This window comes from Nicotiana tabacum, chromosome 7 (genome assembly GCF_000715075.1).
Source record: "Nicotiana tabacum cultivar K326 chromosome 7, ASM71507v2, whole genome shotgun sequence".
Lineage (NCBI taxonomy): Eukaryota > Viridiplantae > Streptophyta > Magnoliopsida > Solanales > Solanaceae > Nicotiana > Nicotiana tabacum.
In genome coordinates, this window is record NC_134086.1 from 37,462,922 (window position 1) to 37,480,362 (window position 17,441).

Sequence of the window (17,441 nt, forward strand, 5' to 3'; positions counted from 1 at the left end):
TCTTCTTATTGTCTGGTCCAATTGTATTATGTGTTATCGGGTTGGTTGGTTCGGATTCGGAGAGGTTTTGGAAAGGAATGAGACACTTAGTCTCTTTTGAATAAACTTAGGTTGGAAAAGTCAACCGGATGTTAACTTATGTGAAAAAGGCTCGGATGTAAATTCCGATGGTTCGGATAGCTTCGGAAGGAGATTTGGGACTTAGGACCGTGATCAGAATGTGTTTTGGAGGTCCGGAGTAGATTTAGGCTTGAATTGGCAAAATTGGAATTTTGGCGTTTTTCGGTTGATGGGTGAGATTTTTATATAGGGGTCAATGGAATTCCGGAAGTTGGAGTAGGTCTGTTGTGTCATTTGTAATGTGTGTGCAAAATTTCAGGTCATTCGGACGAGGTTTGATAGACTTTTTGATCGAAAGCGGAATTCGGAAGTTTTTGGAATTCTTAGGCTTGAATCCAATGATGATTTGGTGTTTTGATATTGTTTTGAGTGTTCTAAGGGTTGGAACAAGTTTGAATGATGTTATGGGATATGTTGGCATGTTTGGTTGAGGTCCCGAGGGCCTCGGGTGCATTTCGGGTGGTTGAACGGATCAAATTCAAGTTGGAAAAATTGCAGAAAATCTGTTGTTGGTGTTGCAGACATTTGGTCTTTGTGTTCGCTAGTGGGATCTCGCGTTCGTGGAGGGTTAAGGTGTGAGGCAGGAAGTTTGGCCTTCGCATTCGCGATGGGGGTCCCGCGTTCTCGAAGGGTTGGGGTCAGTGTTCATCGCGTTCGCGATGGTTTTGCCGCGTTCGCGTAGACTAAAGGTGAGCAGCTAGGTCCAGGTCCAATTGTGCTTCGCGTTTGCAATAGGCTGAGGAGCTGAAGCTTCGCATTCGCGTACAAGGTGTCGCGTTCACGATGAAGGATTAAGTGGTCAACGGAATTTTGTGCTTCGCGAACGCGAGGCGTTGACCGCGTTCGCGAAGAAGGGATTTCAAGTGCTGGGCAGAATGTTTAAAAGACCACTTCCGCGATTTTGGGTCTAAATTTCACCATTTTTGAGTTGATTTTGAAGCTTTTTGAGGGAGATTGAAGAGGGAATCAAAGGGAAACACTTTGAGGTAAGATTTATGGACTTAATACTCGATCCTATTATGATTTCTACCTAATTAAACATGAAATTTGTGGAATCTAAAGCCTAAAATTAGAGAGTTAAGGCTTGAAATTTGAGACTTTGGTTTGAGGATTTGATGGGTCATTTGTGGTAGGATTTTGGTGTATTTGATATGTATGAACTCGTGAGAGTGTAAGTGTTCTAGTTTTGTGATTTTTGTCGGAATTCGAGACGTGGGCCCGGGGGTCGGGTTGGACCAATTTTAGGATTTTTGGTATAATTTGATTATTTTCGCATGGGCTTCATTCCCTTAGCATATTCTAATATTATGATTCTTATTTTGGGTAGGTTCGACGCGAGTTGAGGCCGAGTCGAGAGGCAAAGGCGTCGCAGAGTAGTATTTCTTCCGGTTTGAGGTAAGTAATCATTGTAAATCTAGACCTGAGGGTATGAAACCCCGGTATTTTGTATTGTTTTGATAAATGAGGCGACTCACATGCTAGGTGACGAGTGTGTGGGCGTGCACCGATAGGGATTGTGACTTGGTCCGTCCCATAGCGACTATTAAGCCGCGTATTTGATTTGAAATCTTATGATATTCCGTATTTTAGAGATTGATACTATATTTTGGGTTGTACGTCATGTTTGGGGCCTTGTGCCAACCTGTTTAGACCCTTATAGGTAATTTTTATTACTTTCCTCACTTTATCTGTTTTGAAAGCATATCCTCAGTCATGTTTTACCTGTTTATTGTTTAAATCTGACTTTATCACTCTACTTCTTAATATATGAAAACTGTTAGGGCTGAGTTCCCTGATTTCTACTGATATACCCGAGTGGTTGTGAGGTTAATGACTAAGAGAGGCTGAGGACCTAATGGTTAGGATTATATATATTATGGATCGGGTTACACGACGCAACAATATTATATATATTATAGATCAGGTTGCACGCCGCAACGATACTTATATGGATCGGGCTGCGCGCCGCAGCGATATATATGTTGGATCGGGCTGCGCACCGCAGCGATATGACATTTGCGCTGTAGGAGTCCCTCCGGAGTCTGTACACCCCAGTGAGCGTAGTCGACTATAAACTATGGATCATGCTGCGCACCGCAATGATTATGATGATTATTACTATTATGAGATATTATTGAGCCGAAGTGCTGAGTGTGAGTACTGTTGACGAGAGCTAAATCACGTGTGACTGAGAGGCTTGCCCGAGAGGCTATACCTTGCACGAGGGGCCCGTTTATGATTTTTTAATGTTTTCACTCTTCTTTTATATTGAGCATCTATTGAAAGATGTTGAATAAATGATCTCAAAGTATTTCAATTGAAACTGAAATTTTCACGAAGTAACTGGCTATTAAACTGTTGAGTTTGACTTGATATTCTGTTGAACACTCTTATAGGATTTTTAACTGCTCATCATTGCACTCAGACCTTATTTATTTTAGTTACTTACTGAGTTGGCGTACTCACGTTACTCCGTCCACCTTGTGTGCACATCCAGGTGCCCCGACATCAAAGTGAGAGCTTCCAGCACTCTCAGAGCTTTACCGGAGATTGTAAGGTACACGGCGTTCGCAGCCCTGCTTTCCTCCTTCCTATCTTAGTTTCTATTATTTCTAACCTATGATGTATTATTCAGTCAGTTTGGGTTGTATTTAGAGGCTCTTGACTTGTGACACCGGATTGTTGGGCTGTGTTGGTATATTTTATACTGTTTTTCGCATATTTCCGTTGATTTATATATTTTATATGAGAATTTGAGGCTTAATTAGTTTTAGAAAAATGGTTTTATAAAAAGAATTCACTGTGGTTAAATGTTGGGTTAGCTTGCCTAGTACTATGATAGGCACCATCACGACCGAGGTATTTGGGGTTGTGACATTAAGTTATAAATAGGAAATTACTGTAAAAGGTAGACTGATACAACCAATCTTCAGTTATACCGTGAGAATTCTGCCACGTCCCAACTTCGGGAGGCGCGACCGGCGCTCAATCAAGTGAACCCAACTAAGTAAGCCTTATCAACCGCTATCTACCCAACTCGATAGGAATAAGGAAGCCATGCTTACCTTTATTTAAACTATAAAAGATAGTACAGTCAACATCTTAGTTCATTTTATATCACAATATTTAAAACGTGGTTAAACTTCCAAGGTTCCATACAAGTTATAGTGTAGAAGAAAGCAAGAGTACAAGGTTACAACATAGTCCATTGACCTATCCAATACCCATATATAATCCACACAAACGTCTACAGAGCCTCTAAGGATACAAAAGACGTGATAACAATGCCGGCAACAAGGCCCCGGCTATACCTCAAAAGTGAAAGTCCAAAATAAGAAGATGTACAATATAACCCCTTGAAGGAGAAAGGGGCTCACCAAGACTTTGAGAAGAAGGTACTCCGCTATGCGCGATCGGTATTCTCCGTAATGGAGCCACCTACATTCATAAAAAAAATGTAGCGACCCGACAAAAGGGACATTAGTGCCATCGAATAGCACTAGTATGTATAACTAAACACCATTTTACTAGAAAGAACTATCAAGCAAGTACAAGTAAATCAAATATGCAATTCATTCAATCCTTCATTTAATTTTCAAAACTTAGTTTGGGGCATTTCTTTCATATCTTCATCACTGTTCTCAATATCACCACTATCTTGAGCGGAGTCCGATCACGACCCGACCGGCTAGGTTGCCTCATTGGAGGCATATATCTCAATCACTATTTCATTTCCCTTATCCGGAATTCAATATCAGCACATTACCACCATGTGTGCGGCATGGTGTCCGATCACGACCGGATCGGCTAGGCCGCCTTATCTAGGCGTTGTTCCTTTCTCATTAGTCATCACATCTGAATCTTTATTTCATATAGATATATCATATCAATTCCTTGGCACTCAGGGCCACCATTATCACATCGTTTTCCATTTTCAGTATTCATCTTGCAGGTTGTGATCATAGGCATATACAAAAGTAATTCAAGTTGCAGTACAGGTAAGTGGGTACATAGCTAGCATGAATAATTCTTAGTTTCTATCTTGGCTTATAGCCTAAGCATTTCCACACATAATTGTATTCTTCATACTTTTCTAATTATCAAGAATGGTACATTACTCACATTGAGGCACATCCTTCACGTTTATGTGTAGTTAATTGCAAATCAATTAATGCGCAATAACAATCAATACATTAACCAATTCAAATCTTACCACACTTTCGTAAATGCCAACGAGCTCAATTTCTAATAAAAGGGGGTTTTAGCCATACATACCTTTCTTGAGCTTTCCTTTATTTTCTATGATATCCCAAAAATTCTAGCAACTTCAATCAATTTTGAGACATAACAAAATTGAACACAAATTAGGAAGGTATTCATAATTCTAGCTCATTTGAGAATTTTTTCAATTTCTAGTTGTGCATCTTGATTTCAAATCTCTTTTACAAGATGATTCTCTTCATTCCCCAACCCAATCTTTACTTGTTTATGTTCAACAATCTTCCCACAAACCTAATTTGTACATGCATGAATAACTAATATTCTCACATCCAAGAATCATCTTACTAATTACCCATTTCTAGTTAGATTTCGAAATTGAAGAATTGGGAAAAATAAATTCTTACCTCTTTGAAGCCTTAGCAACCCTTTGATGCAATTTCAAGGTGTGATTCAAGGAAGAGTAGTAAAATCTTTAGTTTTCCCCTTTCCTCTCTCTAGAATCGCTCTCCCTTCTCTCTAGAACACCAAAAATTTCCCCAAAAATAAACCTCAATCGAGTTAAATGAAATGAGGTTCGGGTCTTAAAAACTCATTTTTGTACAGCCACGGCGCATGGGGCGTCGCAGGGTGCGGGGCGTTTGTACAAAATATGTCTGGAATTGAAATTTCGGACCATTCTGGAATTCCTACAGGCGCGGCGCATGGGGCGCCACGGTAGTGTAAAATTCTGCGCTACTTTGGTAATTTGGCCATAACTTCTAATAGGAGTGTCCGAATGACGAACGGTTTGAAGCGTTGGAAACTAGACTCAATGACCTTTCATTTGATAGGTTGTGCATCGCACAAAACCTTATATAAATAGAGATATACTTGTCCAAAGTGAGGTTTTGTGCGTACTCATTTACAACTTTAGTCTATTTGGTAATTTTCCAACTTGTCTTAGACTTAGGCTTCTCCTTAGACCCCAAATCAATTATAATAAGACTTATATTATTACCATATCCAAATGATATCCATAATATCATTAATCCTCATTTGCACGCAAGATAAAATAATTAGCCTACCTTGGTACCACAAAATCTTAAATTACTAAGCAAAATTTTCTGGGGCTTTACAAATTCAGAATATGTATGTAATAATTGTAACATGTGTTCTTAATGTTGGGTTTGGGGAAACACTTCAATAGACAGCTTAGCAAATTTGCTAAACATGTTTGATGATCTATCCGTTTAGGTGATTTGTTTATTTTTTTATTTTAAGAAGTACAATCCCAATAGAGCATTTACTATAAGTGAAGGTGATATATAAACATCACCACTTACATGCTCAGCCAAGACGATCTGGAAGACTATATGGTATCTTCACAAGATCACTTATAAGAGTAACTCTAGCACCCACATTAGCACATACCAAACATCCTAATTATACATTTTTTTGGTACACCTAATATTATACATATATATAACACAACGTAAAAGCAAACTAGCTAGTGGGTAATTAAAAGGCCACAGCAGTTGATGATTTCCTCTTGGAAGAGTAATGCAATCCTTGATACGAACTCTGCACAGCTTCATATATAACTATTAATATTACAAACTCTTTCTTCAGTAGCAGAAGTTGGATGCAACTGAACAAGATGAGATTTTTGAGGATGGTATCGGTAAAGAGAGGCTGGATTTGGCCTTTCTATATCAGGAGCATAATAATAAGGCCTTTGTGGATGAGAAGAAGGTCTTTCCTTTCTACCACCCCAGAATTCATCAATAAGATTAAAGCCTTCTTTGCCTATCTTGGCGAGGTCTTTTCTATGTGCCATTTTTTAGTCTAAGTGTAGAAAGTTGGTTGTAATAGTTTAGTAGTAGAAAGAAAGGAAGAGAAGTATATAGACTTGTGCTTGTTACAAAGGATAATGGCTAAAGACACTTTATATAGGCACTAGTTCCACAATCATGATATTGGCAGAAAAGGTATTGTGTCCAAATGGCCATTTTTTTGTTTCAACTTGTGGAGATTCCTTTACGATATGTATTGGGAAGTCACATTATAGGGTTTTATTTTTATAAAAGAAAAAGAGAAGTAGGAAAAATACAGTGGGGAGGTGGATTATTCTTGTATATGGTGGTAAGTAAAAATATCATTTGGCAATGTATAAAGTGGACATAAGATTTATATTCATTTTGATATGAGTTTTCTCCTTCAAGTGTAAATATCATGAAATGAGTGAACATAGTCGTTTACAATTTGAATAGGAAAAAGTAATCCTACAACGATCTCTTGTGTGTTATTTAATTTTAAAAAATTATATGTAAAATTTAAAATCTATTGTAAAAAAGACATATATATACAACTAAAAATAAATTTTAAAAAGCTACAAACTAATTAACCCCAAAAATATGTATAGGTACCCAAATTAATATTTGACTCGATTGACCCATTGTACAAATTATTTTGTCTTTGTGTCGAGCCAAAGATAGAATTTTATGATCACAGTTGCTAGCTTTGCGATGTAGAATTTTTATGTTTTGGTATGTTCTTTTTCTTTTCTAGTGAATACCTGTTATGAATTTTGAAGTGTATTATTCTAATATATAAAATTTACTATATTTCATATCTTTACGAACTAGTATATGTGATTCCGCTATACTTATATAGTAGTAAACGAACAACATTAAAAAATAACGTCTATCTTTTTAAGTCCTTTTAAAAATCATATGCAAAATACATGCTAACGAGCGCTTAAATGATAAAAATTTGTAATGAGAAATGACACATGTCATGCATTTTCCAATCGATGTATACATGAGAGGTAGTAGGAAGTTAGTTTTTCCTATAAAATGGACTTATTTATTCCTAGCAGATGAGAATTTCTTTGTTTTTTTTTTAAAAAAAATTCTTCTCTTTTTTTCTTCTTTTCTTGTTTTGACTGACCTCTTTCTAGTGAATAGCAAGCCTTCGTCTCACTCCTTGTCTTCCAATAACATTTTTATAAAGAGCACACGATCGGCTTCAAAATCCCTTTTAAAAAACAAGTTAAAGTTATTAAGATAACCTAAAAAAAAACGAGAATTGACGTTTCTATGCGACCAATGAATCCTTGTAACTTAGGTACAATATAAAAATACTAAAAGTTGTATTAAAAATTTCTAAAAATCACTATCCAAATCTTGGTAGGGCCCTACCTGCACCATAGGCTTATTACTATACGTAAAACTATATGGAGTATATATTTTCTTTGTTTTTAATTTATCGGTGTTTGGTATACGTATTAGGGCTGGATTAAATTTGAATTGAAGCTGAAAAGTTTCAGATTGAAGAAAAAACTGTCTCTTATTCATAAATTTGTTTACCCTATAATTCGAGTAACAATTAAACTCATATTGTGGTTTTAAGAATATGTGATTTAATTAATACCAAATAAATTAAGCGATAGGATAGATCAAACCAGTATGCGAGTGGAGTCTCAACCTCGATTCAAGGTGGTCCCGAGATAGAGCAATAATAATAACAGTAAGAAAATGAAACAACAGGGATGAAAAGTAACGAATGGCAAGCAAGATAAAGAGCATTAGATGTATGAATTTTTATTAGTGAATAATGAATCTTACAAATGAATAGGATCCCGTTTTATATAATAGATGAGTCCTAAATAAGGTACACTTCTAATTATAGTAGGAAACCATATTAACATCTAATTAACCGATATAGATTGATCCATTCCGAGATTCACGCCACGAACCTTGGCCAATCGTGGATATCTCACATTTTTCGTTATCAAGCTACGCCGATGCCACGTGAAGTCTGCCTCTTTCTGGTCGCAATTGATGTCTACCTCGATCCGGACTCGACTTCCCAGGTCTTCGATGTGATGTTCCTACCCCGACCAAAGAATGAAATCGGGTAGCCCCGATTTCTATTGTATATAGATAGTCTCCTTGTTTCTTAGAGTAAAACGATAAGAAATGACTTGAGCCTCGATTTTCTGGAGACCCTGATAATGATGTCATCCCCGTGACGTAAGCGATCGAGGTGACTAAAATATCGCGTCGGTACAGTTCACCAAACCATTAATGCTTGCCAGTGGATGGTCGGCCATTAGCACCACCGAATCGTCGTCGTGAATCTATAAATACAGGATCTTTGGTTGAATCAAAATTTTACTTTCACCTCCATCAAATTTTCTAAGTTTCTTACTCTCTCCATCTCTTCTCTTTCACCACTCATTGAGTCAACTTAGTTAGTACCAAATTTCACCCGAATCGTCTGATGTTGAGATTATCCCTCGGCCTTTAACGAATATACTGAAGGGGGCCGGTTCCGAGAGCCCCAGGGGTGAACAGGGTGCCCCGAGCGATTCACTCATGGTTGTGATAGTAGGTCACTCTCCTTCTCTACCTGCCTTTTCTGAGGAGGTTATAAGGGATGCTCGGAGGAGAGGAACGCTCTAAATCTTCTTTGCGGCCAAAAAGATGAAGCTCTAAAGGACCTTCGAGCGGATTTGGCCAAGGCTCATAAGGAAGAGGCCGAGCAAGACGAGCAGGTAACTATCCTTTTGAAAAAGTACGGACTTGACCCAATTGTGGAGGCTAATACTTCAATATCTCAGTTGCAGCAAAAGCTGGAAAGGATCGAGCTGCTCCGAGGGGAATTCGATCAAATCAAAGCTAACTATGATCGATGGAAGGAGAACACGGACCGCCTCAGTGCGGAGAAAGAGGCTACCTTGGCCAAATTGTCATCGGCTGAGGTCCAACTTCAGAGCATTAAAGAGAAAAGCTCAGCCCATGCAAAAAAGATCGAGGAGGTTGAAGTCGAGCTTCCTGAGGCCAAGGCGGAGGTCGAGAAGACAAAAATCACGGCTAACAAGTCCATAGACCTGTACATGGCCGATGTCAAGGCTGATCAAACGCAGCTAAGGGAGGCTTCTGATTGGGAGTGATGGAGCAATGACATGGCGAAGTGCCAATACCGGAGGGAGACCTTCGAAGAGATTCACGCTCGAGGTTATGACCTCTTCGAGGAGATAGCCCAAGCCAAGGTGCTTGAAGCCGATGCCAGGCTGCTTGTCTCTTCCAATGATGAAGTTGATGATGATGAAGGCAGTCGAAGCAGATCTATCAATGGCGAGGGGCCTGAAGGAGAAGCTGCCCCTGATGAAGAGGTTACCCCGACCGTAGTTAAGACTTAGTTTCTTTTTCATTTTTTGTAAGACCTCTATTAGTCTCTTATATATATCCTTCTTCATCAATATATAAAGGAAATTTTCTTTTGAATACCTTCTCAACTTTTATCTTCAAATACGTTTTGTGCTTTGTAAAACATCAGCACAATCTTATGCTTTAACGGTGCTTTCGAGGTTTTGGTTTTGGATGGCTTCCTCGAAGTCACCACAGTTGAGTTCGAATAAAGTTTAAAGTTGAAGCATAGGCCCTTTAGGGTTTGTGTCGAATAATGATGAGTCGCCGAGCCATAGTCAGTCAGTTTTTATTTGAGTTCGGAATAGTCGAACCCTTAGGTTCAGATGGAGTTAAGACAAGATCTCGAACTCTAAGTGTTGGCCCCTAGGATCTTTAGATTGGGCCAATATGACCTCTAAAAGATGTCTATTGTACTCCTCTTTCGGCTTAAAATACTTAGTAAAAATTTCTTTATGCTTAACACATATTTTTTACCCATTGCGTTTTTTGAGGATTCGATGTTGATTGAAACCCCTCTGCTTTTTGTGTCTTAGCACGTTTGTGTTAAGATAATTTGATACCTATTGAGGTTTTTCGATGGCTGATTTTATCGAAGCCCTTTTGATTATTTGCCGAGGGTAGCCTTTTTGAACCCGTTTTTCAAAGAATTCGAAGGCCAATTTTTATTGCTAGATTTGGACGTCTCCAAGCCGCATTAATTTGGCCTTAGCCTTTGGGTATGCCTCTTGGGCTTATTCTCCAACAACCCTTCGAACTTGTTCGAAGTGTTTGTCCCCGAGAATGATGGCCTTGGCCTATAGATTGAGGGGTGCCTCTTTGAGGTCTTATGAATTTGAGTTTAGATAACTCGAATATGTCGATCATCGATGACAGTCCCCGAGTGTTCGAGGCATATCTGTGCTTCGCCCTTAAGCCATTTCTCACAAAATCACAAGTATGAAGCTCGTATAGTAGAAAATTTTCTTTGAGACACAAGATGTTTGGATATAGAAAGAATGCTTCTTTGAATAATTTATACATGCATACATGTTTTGTCATCGGGGCTCGACTCATCTGTATGGACACGGTTCATTTGACCGTTTGGGCCATTACAAAGTTTCCTATCGAGGCCCTTTGACATGGAAGTACTTTCCTCGAAAATATAATATCCAAGGGTGATGCCCCCCAGTATTCGAGGTTGATTGTAATGAAGGCTTGGATACTGTTGAATTTTCCTCGGGTAGCACATAACTGTTGCCTCGTTAAAAACCTCGCCAGAAAAACCCATCTGGGATAAAAAAACTGATCTAATGGAAAAAGAATGCAACGCGTGCTTTAAAAACTAAGGTCCTCGTATTGAAGAGCTTCTCGATGTCCTCGATCGAACACCTGCAATAAGTTAGTATCAAATACAAATGGAAAGGGAGAAAGTCATACCTTAGCAATAATATCATTTGGGGAGTAATATATTCCAATTGTTCGCCAATTGTTCGCCCTCCATTGTGCCAATTTTATAAGATCCCTTTCCGATGACACCGAAGACTCGATATGATCCCTCCCAATTCGGGCCTAGCTTCCCTTCATTTGGGTCTCGAGATTGAGGGTGACTTTCCTCAGAACCAAGTCCCCGATTCTGAAGTGGCGAAGGTTGGTTCTTCTATTATAATATCTCTCGATTCTTTGTTTTTGCACAGCCATCCGAACGAGTGCAACTTCTCGTTTTTCATCCAATAGTTTGAGGCTAAGGTTCATAGCCTCATGATTTGATTCTTCCGTTGCATGTCAAAATCTGGCGCTAGGTTCCCCAACTTTGACTACCTCAGAGCCATATACTATGAAGAACGGGGTTTCCCCCATACTTGACTTTGATGTTGTTCGATACGCCTAAAGGACCTCGGGTAGAATTTCTCTCCATTTTTGCTTGGCATCTTTCAGTCTTTTCTTTAGATTTTGAATGATAGTTTTGTTCGTTGACTCGGCTTGTCCGTTTCCACTAGGATGATATGGCGTCGATAAGATCCTTTTTATTTTATGTTCTTCAAGAAACTTCGTTATCTTGTTGCCGATGAATTGCTTTCCGTTGTCGCATAGAATTTCGGCAGGTATCCCGAATCGGCATACGATGTGATCCTATATGAAGTCTATAACTTCTTTTTCTCTGACTTTTTCGAAGGTCTATGCTTCAACCCATTTAGAGAAGTAGTCAGTCATAAACAAAATGAATTTAGCTTTACCTAGAGCCGATGGCAGAGGGTCGACGATATCCATCCCCCATTTCATGGATGGCCATAGGGATAGGACTGAATGAAGTTGTTTTCCGGGCTGTTGGATCATCGGTGCAAACCTTTGACATTTATCACATTTCCGAACAAACTCCTTAGTGTCTTTTTCCATGCTATCCTAGTAGTACCCTGCTCTAACGATTTTGTGAATTACTCATTCGGTGCCGAAATGGTTCGAAATGGTTCCCACAAGCGCCTTCATGGATCTCTCGTAAAACATAATCGGTGTCTCCTGGTCCTAAACATACTGCCAATGGTCCATCGAACATCCTTCTCTATAATATTCCATCTTCAGCCAATGTGAATCGAGCAGTTTTAGTTCATAGGGCCCTCAACTCTTTAGGGTCCGATAGGAGCTTTCCGTTCTTCAAGTATTCAATATATTTATTCCTCCAATCCTAGGTTAAGCTTGTAGAGTTTAATTCGGCATGACCTTCCTTGATCACGGATCTCGAGAGTTGAACGACAGTCCCCAAGCTGATCTCGTCTTCCTCGACCAATGACCCTAGATTTTCAAGTGCATCGGCCTTACTGTTTTGTTCTCGAGGTACGTGCTGTAAAGTCCATTCTTTGAAATGATGCAAAGTTACCTGCAGTTTGTCCAAATACATTTGCATTCTATCCTCTCGAACTTAGAAGGTTTTGTTTATTTGGTTCACTACCAGTAAAGAGTCACACTTGGCTTCAATGACTTCTGCTCCCAAGCTTTTAGCTAGCTCAAGACCTGCAATCATGGCCTCATACTCAGCCTCATTGTTGGTCAACCTTGAAGTTTTGATACACTGCCTAATAGCTCAACCTGTGGGTGGCTTCAAAACAATGCCTAGCCCGGAACCCTTCACATTTGAAGCACATCTGTGAAAAGGGTCCATACCCCCGATGATGTGCCTGATTTTAACAAGAGTTCTCTTTCAACTTCGGGTACAAGGGTTGGCATGAAATTGGCCACGAAGTCCGCCAAAATTTGAGACTTGATGGTCGTTCGGGGTTGATACTCGATATCGTACCCACTGAGTTCGACAACCTATTTGGCCAATCGGTCCGATAGTTCTAGCCTGTGCAAAATATTACGAAGTGGGTAAGTAGTTAACACACATATGGGGTGACATTGAAAGTATGGTTTTAACTTTCTAAAGGCGCTTATCAGTGCGAGTGACAATTTCTCTAAGTGTGGATACTTTCTGCTTCTCCTAAGGTTCGACTTACATAATAAACGGGAAATTGTGTACCTTGCTCTTCTCGAACTAGGACACTACTTACCGCGATTTCCCACACTGCCAAGTACAAGTAAAGTTTCTCATCTGCCTTTAGAGTGTGAAGCAGTGGTGGGCTCGATAGGTATCACTTTAATTCCTCTAATGCCTATTGGCATTCCGGGGTCCAGGTGAAATCGTTCTTCTTTTTGAGTAGAGAGAAAAATCGGTAGCTTTGATCCGATGACCTCGAGATGAATCGGCCTAAAGTAGCTAGTCATCCAGTCAGCCTCCGCATGGCTTTTACACTGTCTGTGACGGTGTTGTCTTCCATGGCCTTATTTTTATCCGAGTTGATCTCGATCCCCCGATTCGACACCATGAAGCCCAGGAATTTGCCCAAACTGACCCCGAAAGCACATTTCTCAGGGTTGAGCTTCATGTTATATTTCCTCAAAATCTCGAACGTTTCCTGCAAATGAGCCAAATGGTCCTCTATGCATAGGAACTTAACTAGTATGTCATCGATATAAACTTCTATTGACTTACCTATTTGTTCTTCGAATATTTTATTTACTAGGCGTTGGTAAGTAGCTCCTGCATTTTTTAGCCTAAAAGGCATTACATTATAACAATATGTTCCATACTTAGTGATAAATAAAGCCTTTGCCTGGTCGTCCGGGTTCATTTGAATTTAATTGTACCCGAAATAAGCATCGAGAAAGATAAGGATCTCGTGGCTAGTCGTGGCGTCGATCATGCGATTGATGTTAGGAAGTGGAAAAGAATCTTTGTGGCATGCCTTGTTTAAATCTTTATAATCTACACACATTCTAAGTTTATTCCCTTTTTTAGGAACTACGACTACATTGGCTAACCATTCGGGATATTTTACCTCCCGAATGGACACTATTTTGAGAAGTTCAGTTACCTCGTCCTTTATGAATGTGTGCTTTACCTTGGACTCCTCTTTTGTTTCACCGGTTTGAACCTAGGGTCCAGACTTAGCCGATGCGTCGTTATCTCCGGTGGGATCCCTGTTGTCTAAATGGGACCAAGCAAAACAATCTGTGTTATCAATAAGAAATTTAATAAGCTTTTTCCTGAGTCCGGGGCTTAATCTCATTCCCAAGTATACCTTTCGCTCGGGCAGTACACAATCAGCATAACCTGTTCCAGCTCTTCGATCGTTGATTTGGTGGCATCAGAATCTTCGGGAACAATAAAAGTTCGAGGGTTAGAAAATCCTCTTCTTCTTCTTCCATCTCCTGCTTCCCCGATTCGGTCGAGGCTGGTGGCTGTGATTGCTATTTGGCTTCCTATTTGCCTTTGATGCTCTACCCTTTCGAGGTTGATAACGTCGATATCAGTGTTACCTCATCAATCACAAACATTTCCTTTGCAGCATGCTGCTCCTTGTATACTATTTTTACGTCGTCCGACATCGGGAATTTCATCATTTGGTGGAGAGTCGAAGGGACTGCCCTCATATTGTGGATCTAAGGCCTTCCGAGTAGGGCATTGTACCTCATGTTGCCCTCGATTACGTGGAATTTGGTATCTTGAATGGTTTCTAGCCACGTTTACCGGTAGAATAATCTCCTCTTTAGTTGTTTCACTAGCCATGTTGAAGTCGTTTAAGACCCGAGTTGCGGGCACGATTTGATCTTGTAGGCTGAGCTACTCTACGACCCTCGATCGGATGATATTCGCCGAGCTACCTGGATCCACCAAAATACGCTTAACATGAACTTTATTTAATTAGATAGAAATTAACAGAGCGTCATTGTGGGGCTGAGAAATGCATTCTGCTTCTTCGTCGTTGAATGATAAGGAGCATTGGGGCACATAATCCCGGGTCTGTTTCTCCCTAATAATTGATACCTTAGTGCGTTTGAATACGGGTCGTTATGGAATATCGACCCCTCCGATGATCATATGAATTACATGCTGCGGTTCCTCCTGTTCATTTTTCCTCTTGGCGTCCCTTTCCTTGAAATGATTCTTGGCTCGATCACTTAGGAATTTTCGAAGGTGACCCTCATTGAATAAACAGGGCCACCTCCTCTCTTAGTTGCCTGCAATCCTCGATCTCGTGACCATGACTGCCATGATATTTACACATTAGATTGGGGTTCCTTTGGGAATCGGTCTGTATGGGCCTGGGCCATCTGGTAACTTTGATTCTCCCAATTGCCGATACAATACCTGACGCATCGACACTAAAATATATTCCGACAATCAAGGTGCCTTTAAAGGATTGACGTACTTATCAAAACCACTTTTACTCATAAGTCCCCAAGAATTTTGTCCTCGATCACTTCTTCGATCATTCCGGGCGGAATTGCGTCCAGAACCATTGTTCCTTCAATATGCGGTATATGGTTGATATCGTTCTCTATTCGACCTTCGCTTCATGTCAACGTCCCTCTGGATTTTAACTGTCGACCTGTTCGGATATACTGAACCGGAAAGGGCTCCTAATTGGTCGCCCTCGATCTTGATCTTTGATTGATATCGATTGTGCACATCTACCCAAGTTACAGCTGGATACTCGATCAAATTTTGTTTTAACTGACGTGATGCTATCGAACTCCGCTTGTTCAACCCTTGGTGAAAGCTTGAATGGCCCAATCAGCTGTGACTTGTGGCAACTCCATGCGTTCCATTTGAAATCAGGATACGAACTCACTCAGCATTTCGCTATCCCTTTGTCTTACCTTGAATAGCTCTGATTTTCTTGTTGTGACCTTTACAGCCCATGCGTGTGCCTTTACGAATGAATCTGCTAACATGAAAAATGAGTCGATGGAATTTGGCGGCAAGTTGTGATATCAAATCATTGCTTCCTTTGAAAGGGTCTCTCCGAACTTTTTCAACAGCACAGATTCGATCTCATCATCTTCTAAATCATTACCCTTGATGGCGCATGTATATGAAGTAACATGCTCGTTGGGTTCGGTAGTCCCATTATATTTGGGTATGTCTAGCATATGACACTTCTTTGGAATAGTCTTCGGAGTCGCACTTTGAGGAAACGGCTTTTGTACAAACTTCTTCGAATCCATCCCTTTCAAAATTGGTGGTGCCCCCGGTATCTAATCAACTTGAGAGTTGTATGTCTCCACTTTTTTATCATTAGCTTCGATCTTCTTCTCTCCTAACTCGATTTTCTTGGTGAGCTCCTCGAGCATTTTCATTACTGCAGGATCGCTCCTCGATCCATTACCATTCGACCTCTCTGGCATTGGCTCGGTGCGGCGAGTGATTTCCGGCTCAACCCCACTCGGAGTTCTATGTTGATTTTGAAGCTGATCAATAGCGGCCTGCTGAGCCTGTAGCATCTCGAATATCACCTGAAGACTAACTCCCCCGTCTCCTCTGCTCTGTGTACCTTAGCCACCAGATCGACCTTCCCTGTGCACACTCTCTTCTAGGTCCGTGCCTAGGTCCATATTTAAAGCAATGTGTGAACTGACATCGACTAGATCAGCAACCGATGCTCCCCCGAGGTTAGCCGGTGGCACCCCGTCTCCTGGAACAATTACATTGTTGCTTTCCGCATGAAACCCGAGACCATCGTCACCATGTGTGTGTGCATTTTGTGAGTTTGACATGTTTTAACATGAGAGCAAAAATAATGTGTGTGATCAGAATCAGCACCGAACAATCACTATTATCCTTAGCCTCATGGTGGGCGTCAAACTGCTTATCCTAAAATTCGAGTAATAATTAAACTTATATTGTGATTTTAAGAATATGTGATTTAATCCAATACCAATTAATAAACAAGGAATTAAATAGATAAATTAAGCGATAGGATAGATCAAACCAGTATGCGAGTGGAGTCTCGACCTCGATTCAAGGCGGTCTCGAGATAGAGCAATAATAATAATAGTAAGGAAATGAAACAACAATGATGAACATTAACGAATGGTAAGTAAGATAAAGAGCAGTGGATGTATGTATTCTTATTAGTGAATAATGAATCTTACAAATGAATAGGATCCCTCTTTATATAATAATAGAGGAGTCCTATATAAGGTACACTTCTAATTATAGTAGGAAACCATATTAACATCTAATTAACCGCTATAGATTGACCTGTTCCGAGATTCACGCCACGATCCTTGATCAATCATGGATATCTCGCCTTTTCTGTAATCAAGCTATGCCGATGCCACTCAAAGTCTGCCTCTTTCTGGTCGCAATCGATGTCTACCTCGATCCGGACTCGACGTCCAGCTCTTCGGCGTGATGTTCCTACCCCGACCAAAAAATAAAATCAGATAGCCCCAATTTCTAGCGTATACAATAAACTTAATTAACCCATAGCAGCTGAAACAAGAACAAAGATAAAAGGGAAATATCCAATATTTTTTTTAATAATTATTCGTCTGTATCGGATCCACAATATATAGGGACGTCTTCAATTGATTATTCACTTGATT

At 40.0% G+C, this 17,441-nt stretch overlaps 1 long non-coding RNA gene across 1 annotated transcript; it reads right to left on the bottom strand.

The window, feature by feature from the left end:
- Nucleotides 1–3,209: 3,209 nt before the first annotated feature.
- Nucleotides 3,210–6,386, bottom strand: LOC142182674 (uncharacterized). Its single transcript, XR_012711559.1, has 2 exons — nt 4,746–6,386; nt 3,210–3,558 (listed from the first exon to the last, which is right to left on the bottom strand). It is a non-coding gene; the product is annotated as an uncharacterized LOC142182674 (long non-coding RNA).
- Between the last annotated feature and the right edge of the window lie 11,055 nt (nt 6,387–17,441).